Source organism: Montipora capricornis, chromosome 8 (assembly GCF_036669925.1).
Source record: "Montipora capricornis isolate CH-2021 chromosome 8, ASM3666992v2, whole genome shotgun sequence".
Classification (NCBI taxonomy): domain Eukaryota; kingdom Metazoa; phylum Cnidaria; class Anthozoa; order Scleractinia; family Acroporidae; genus Montipora; species Montipora capricornis.
The window spans coordinates 20,019,910-20,027,250 of record NC_090890.1 but is presented as its reverse complement, the minus strand read 5'-3'; the positions used below and the strand labels follow the sequence as shown (position 1 = coordinate 20,027,250).

At 38.9% G+C, this 7,341-nt stretch overlaps 1 pseudogene; it reads right to left on the bottom strand.

The window, feature by feature from the left end:
- Nucleotides 1–4,544, bottom strand: part of LOC138013816 (zinc finger protein 271-like) — a 29,980-nt pseudogene extending 25,436 nt beyond the window's left edge.
- Between the last annotated feature and the right edge of the window lie 2,797 nt (nt 4,545–7,341).

Below are 7,341 nucleotides of genomic sequence, written 5' to 3'. Positions count from 1 at the left end.
GGCATATTTCTTCTGGTATTTTAAAGTAATACATCCAACTTAACGCCAGTCTTAGTAAGTTATTGCAAAATCATGAGTAAGATGTACAATGAGAAAAAAGACCCTGAAATTATAAACTGAAGAAAAACTACATTAGCTCAAACAAACCTTGTTCAATTGACTTTGCCATTTACACTCTCCTGTTGCTGGATTGATATAATAGAGAATTTTTCCCGTTTTTGTTTTATGGGGAATCCATTGTGACTCATCCATAGTACAAAAAGGTACAACTTTTACACTGCTTGCATACCTAATCTGACAAAAAGAAAATAATTACACATACATTTCAGTCTCAATGAAATAATTTAACTTTCTCATATATATAATTATATAGATGATAACGAACGAGTTGCTGGTCGCCAGGTCCCTTCATTTTTCCCCAGCCTATATTTGCAAAGACTTCTGGGATCGCCAGGGGCACAAATTTGCTTCAGTTAGCCTGCAGAGAAGGCATTTTTGGCAGGCGGATGCTTGTTCAAGGTCTAAAGTTCGTAATGGGCCGCCATTTTGAAAGCACACAGCAGGTAGAGGATTGAGACAAGGGTGTTCTCCTCTCACTGAGTGCAATGTTTTTGACTGGCCTCGCCTCTGTTAGATTTCGGCCAATAGTTCCTACCAAAACAAAAATATGCCTGCTTTACAGGCTATGCTCGAGTTAAAATATGCGATTAGACACATTCAATAAGAAGTAATTGTAGGATTTAAGCTCGAATTAAAATTGGGAGATTAGAAACGTTCAATAAGAGGTATTTGTAGGATTTCAAGAAATATAAATCGTTTGAGTTTACTAAGTCATAGGTGGTAGCGATCACCGTGCAGTGGGTGTATGGATGTGACAATGACCATCGATATTCAGAGCGACAGATCAAACTAGTACTGTCTTGAGGTTTTACTCTTATCAAACCAACAAACAAATGATGGCTTGGGAGAAACAACAAAGAACAAACTTCAAGGCCAACAAGAACACTAAAGCTTACCCTAATTATTTTGCCGGTGGATACCGTTGTAATACTTGCGAGAATCCTATTTTGGATATGAAAGGTTATCCAAATGAGGGCAATGATGTGAAGATTAGAGAAAACATCGACACGAAAGGAAAACGAAAGCAACATTCAAAGCCAGATTCCGAGCCTTCAGTGAAGCAATGCCGTGATAGCTATCTGGAGGAATAGTTAGATTAAAGTGCTTTGTCCTCGTGCAATTCTGTGTTAAGTTTTCCGCTTTCAATCCAGGATGATTTCACATAGACAATCTTAATGTTATTTTCAGTTGTGTATTGCATTCCATTCCATTAGCATTAGATCGGTTTGAAGAAGGGAATAGTTTCTGATCAGTTTTGATTTTCGTTTCAAAAGCTGTATATGGTGGCATTTGCTTTTCATTAGTTTAAGTTGAAGATGGTTTCATTTCCGTTTTCACGGTTGTCGCATTTTCAGAATAAGCTTTTACAGGTATGTTCTTGATCACAAGTAGCTGCTGGTTTGAAGTCAGATACAGTGTTCGACTTTCTTACTAATAAATTTTGTCGTTTGGGCAACCAGTTTTGTTTTTTTGGTTGCCCATGACTTTTTTCCGGTTGCCCAACTTCTAAAGATCTGTTGCCCATTAAATCTCAAAGGAGGCTTGTAAAAATGTCATTTTGTGTAAAATGTGTGTAAAATGGGTTTGACAGACCAGGGCGACTCCTGGTGTGTGTCCATGGTGTTCTATTAGCCTTCACAGTTTTGCTTTGACAACAATACATATCTTTAAGTGATTTTCCTTTTCTATAAGAGATCAAGGGAGATTCCTTTAACTCTCTGAGATTAGGCTGATTTTGAATTAAATGCCATTTGTCCAATAGTATGTTCTTTAGTCCTTTCAAAGCTGGTTGAAATTGCGCGACAAAAGGTAGAATTTCAACATCAAAGTGCACTGTATTGTAGCGTATTTGGCCGCTGGAAAACTGGGTTCCATTATAATAAGCATTCTTTTTGCGCTGAGAAAGATGGCGGCTACAAACATGTTTCTTTTTCCAACCTGTTTGAGGTTTTTACCAATATAATTATTTTTATAAAGTAAAGTACGATCGTCCGGGTGAGTGTAGTCCTGAGAAGGACTGTTTGAGATGACATTGACTGACGTTTCGACAACCTGAGCGGAAGTCATCTTCAGAGTCAAGTGATTTGTGGTCGTTCGCTCTGTCGTCCAAGTGAACGTAAAATTGTAAATGGTTTGAACCCAGGAGTCATATCATAAAGTAAAGTACGATCGTCCGGGTGAGTGTAGTCCTGAGAAGGACTGTTTGAGATGACATTGACTGACGTTTCGACAACCTGAGCGGAAGTCATCTTCAGAGTCAAGTCACTTGACTCTGAAGATGACTTCCGCTCAGGTTGTCGAAACGTCAGTCAATGTCATCTCAAACAGTCCTTCTCAGGACTACACTCACCCGGACGATCGTACTTTACTTTATGATATGACTCCTGGGTTCAAACCATTTACAATAATTATTTTTAAAAGAAAAATAAATGGCAGCAAAGTGATGTAACATTGTTATTTTTTAATTGTGTTTGTGGTGACTATGTCATATTACTAGTCACTTTTTTCCTTGCAACTCAGATCGTTTCGCACAATATTAGTGGAACAAAAATTCTTGTTGCCCAATCGGGCAAGTCTTAGAGTTGTTTTACTTGCCCACGGATATATTTTGCTTGCCCCAGGCAATTGGGCAAGTGTTAGTGTCGAACACTGAGATATAACCTGCGGGTTGAATTCCAGAAGAATTTAGTGAATGGACCCTATTGACGCTCAGAAGAGGTGGTTTTTGTTTTTTCAGAAAAGTTTGCTGTATCACTGCAAGCAGCGGGTTGGTTTAAATTGGTTTTCCATACACATTGAACATTATTCAGTGTTGACACTCTTTCCGAGCTTTGCTTGAACCGGCACCAAAGCAAACGATTTCACATTGTTGTCCTCGTCTGGATAACTTGACCTTTCATGTACAAAATAGGCTTTTCGCAAGTATCACAACGGTATCCAACGGTGAAATGATGAGAGCAAACTTTAGTGCTCCAGGTGACCTTGAAGTTTGTTGTTTACAGTTGTTTCTCTCAAGCTGCCATTTCAAGTCTTAAGCTTTGTTGGATGGTGGAGGGTAAAATCTCAAGACATTACTAGTTTGATCTGTCGCTGTGAATATTGACAGTCATTGTCGCATCCATACACTGCACACCCTCAAATACTTCTTAAACTCGAACAATTTATATGTCGAGTGGTGTCGACTGGTTTATTTGGCCCCTGGTAATCCCAGAAGTGTTTGCAGATGTAGAGGAAAACAAAGGGGCTTGCGGACCGGCAGCTCATTCATTTACATGGCTGTGCGGAGACACATATTTCTCTTAAGCTGATGATACACGGTTCACATTTGTTGATCAACAAATGTTGCAGCTCTTGTTCAACAAATGTTGAACAGTGTGTTGTGTCATGTTGAACGTTGAAATATGCCATTCAACACGTTGAATGTTGTTGAACGAAAATAGAGACCAGCTCTATTCCGTTCAACACGTTTGTGCAACGTTGTTCAACATTTGTTGAGCAACAAATGTTGCAAGATGTTGAACTGTGTATCATCGGCTTTATAGTGCTGATGGTATCTGTCACAAGTGATCACAGCGAGAGAGGGAGAGATAAGAGTACAAGAAGATAATTATCTCTTTGAGTGGTTAATTTAATTTAATCTTTCACAAGTGAGCACACTGAGCAAGTGAGAGAAGTACAAGCAAACATATGAGAATGAAAAGATAAAATTAGTGTCCCTGCATCATCGTGTAATGTGATCTTTATTATATACTAAAAATCGAACACTGAGAATCTCAGTTCATATTCATTTTAAAAGCACCACAAAAGTGAACACCTTGACTGAAGAAAGTCGCTGGTACATGTAGTTTCAATGTGTTGCATCTTGAAACCATTTTACTAACCCTTTAAAATGAAATTTTAATTAAAGAAAACATGGACGCACTGCTTTACTTCGAGCATGAAAGGGATGCACTAATACTACCGGCTGACATGCACGCCCATAACCATGATGACAGTAATATCCAGTACGTCATTTTCAAGGGATTTACCTCAAGTAAAAGATTCAATGCTCAATTGTTAGAAGCCTGAAGAGATCCCATAAGAAAAGCGTCCCAAATCATAATCGAATGGTTACAAAGACAAGCATCTGAAAATGTGCTTCTTAAGGCCAAGTCTGACAGTGATGTGCAAAATACATGTACATTTGTAGTGATTGTGTTCTACGAACTACTGTACGAACGTCAGAACTGAAATACCTTTTGATACTTAAAAGACGATCCACTTTCATCCCTAGAAGAGACAGATGCTACTCAAGGTTTCCACAAACAGCGCTATGCACTCTTAAGTTGCTAATAAAACCTGAACAGACGATAAATTCCTCTCCAGCGCCGATATCTTCCCACACTTCGGTCAATCTTGAAAAGATTGTTTTGTTGTTTTAATCATGTGAGCCCGCCGTAAAAGAGAGTATGAGTGTCAGAGGTATCCTCATGTCTCTACAGTATGTACTTTAAGTAGGGTTATTAAAGTGTATCACAAAGCGCGTAAATTATTTTAGTGCTAAAAACAGAGGATAGCGTTTAACTCCCGCGCTGATTGGCTACTCAGACTCCTGGTATCCTTTGCTATTCACCTCCGATCAATAGACCACTTTCGATATATTAAAATTCAGTCCTAAACAAAAGGCACCATCTCGAGGCTCTGGGGAATAAATATAAGGATTTGTATGAGTTTATTCCCCCGAGCCTCGAGATGATGTCTTTTGTTTAAGACTGAATTTTTTAATATATTCGCGCGGAATTTACGCCCGAAAAAGTTGTAATCTTTGCAGGAATAAATGAGTTAAAATCATCTTTTTTGCTATATTATCTCACTGTTTTAGTATATACTAAAACTAGAAGTTTCATTGTGAAAGTGAGTGCTGGTGTGGAAACTGGGAGCAGTGACTGGTATATTTTTTAAAACAGCTGCAAATTTTTGAAGCAAGAGGGTACCGGAAATGTGCGTGACACTGAAGACCCACGGAGCTCCACATTTTAAAACCACGTGTTTATGTTTACTTCGTAAAAACTCTCTCCGCAATACTATTGAAACGAAGCAAAACATAGCCATACTTCCACGATGGCCATCACGATGGTCGTCACGCATCGGTGGCTCAGTTGGTTGAGCATCAGGCTGCCATGCGAGAGGTCGTGAGTTCGACTCCGGCCGGCACAACACTCAGGGTCTTAAAGTAACTGTGGAGAAAGTGCTGACTTTGTCCGCAAATGGTTAAGACTTTCAAGCCATGTCGGATAAGGACTATAAACCGTAGTCCCCGTTTCACCTAGCATCTTCCTAGTATCACTTATGGGTTGCCGGTATATGGTGCTTCTGAGGCGGAGCTGACAGCACTGCAGTGTTTTCTAGATAGATGTTACAAACGTAAATATACATCTAAATCTTTTTCTATGAAGCACCTTCTAGAAAAGCAGGATAGAAAAGTATTTCGTAAGGTGTCTGGCATAGCCCGACACCCTCTAAGGGGACTATTACCCAAGAAGAAAGTATCGACTTACAATTTAAGGAATCGAACAAGTCAGTATCCGAAAGTTAATACAGATAGATTCAAGAACTCTTACATTAATCGCTTAATTTTTAAATCCAATTTAGCTATGTGAGTGTATTTTTTTTTAATTGTAAATAACTTATATATATATATATATATAACAATATATATATATATATATATACTTTTTACTCAAATATTGTAACATAAGATATGTATTTTTTATCTTGTGAGGAAATAACAACCCTTCAATGGTCACAACCCTGTGGGACGTAAAAGAACTCACAGACTATTCGTAAAGCGTAGGGCATGGAGCTCCCGGTGTTGTGGTCAGGCCTCATTTCATTCACGCTCGAAAAGAACTGGCTGACAAGTTCCCGTGCGACTCTAAACTTTACTACAAACCGTTTGTAGTAAAGTCAGACAACAACATTGCAAAGACGGAGGGCAGTGTTAACACGCCCGAAGATGCTCCTTTGACATAATAGCTTCTAGTCTTGACCAATTAATGAAGAAGGCTTTTAGTGAAGAATGCGCCAAATTGCGCTCCATTTTTAACCGTCTTGATTACCCGTGGAGTCTTATAGATTCTGGTATTTCCAATTTTATTTCCAGTTTTCATTCTCGAGAGAAATACTGACGACAGCAACATAGTCAGAATTAGTCTACCATTCAAAGACCAAGTTTCAGCTAATGCTGTTCGGAGGCATTTGCGTGATCTTAGTAATAACATTGGCCCCACTTTGCAGCCAGTTTTTGTAAGCAAGAAATTAGAACAGGTTCTCATTGCAGGGATGCAGGGTGCAGGGATGGCGCAGTGGTGAGAGCACTCGCCTCCCACCGACGCAGCACCACAGTTTCTTTAGAAACTACCCCTTCTCCCACCAATGTGGCCTGGAATCGATTCCCGGACTCGGCGTCATTTGTGGGTTGAGTTTGTTGATTCTCTACTCTGCATCGAGAGGTTTTCTCCGGGCACTCCGGTCTCCCCTCTCCTCAAAAACCAACATTTGACTTGATTTACTTTCATTGTTCATTTCATTTCCTTTCTCAAACCTAAAGAAGCCAAGCCGTCCATTGTAAATCAGCAATGCGTTGTTTATCATTTTGTATGTGATCTGTATGATGCAGATTATGTCGGCTACATAGCTCGACAAAATTTTTCAATGTGTTGCTGAACGCAAGAATTCGGCAATCGGCAAGCATTGTCATGAAGCGCATGGTAGGAGTGATCTGTTGAATGAGAGCCATTTGAAGATTCTGAGAAATTGTCAAGGAAAATTTGATTGTTTAGTGTTTGAAATGCTTTACATTAAGAAATTCAAACTTAATTTGAACGTCCAAACGGACTCCATACGTGTGAAACTTTTTGTTTAACTTGTAAACTATTCTTATCTCTTATTGTTCGTCTTAGTATTTATAGATCTTAGTTTTATACATTTTTGACTTGATAATGATGTCATGGTAACGTCGAAACGTCGTCGATTTTTATTCAATTTGCCATGGACCACAACATGAGACTAAACCATTCTTAATGCAAGGCAATGTTGATAAGTTTCATGCATTATTCCAACTTTTCTTTAAGTCCAGTAATTATTGGAAACTAAGTAATAGAGCGTGTGTCAACTTATAAGATCTTAGGTGCATGTCCATGTTGACTGTGACTTTAAATGGAACACCCACGTGGAATATAT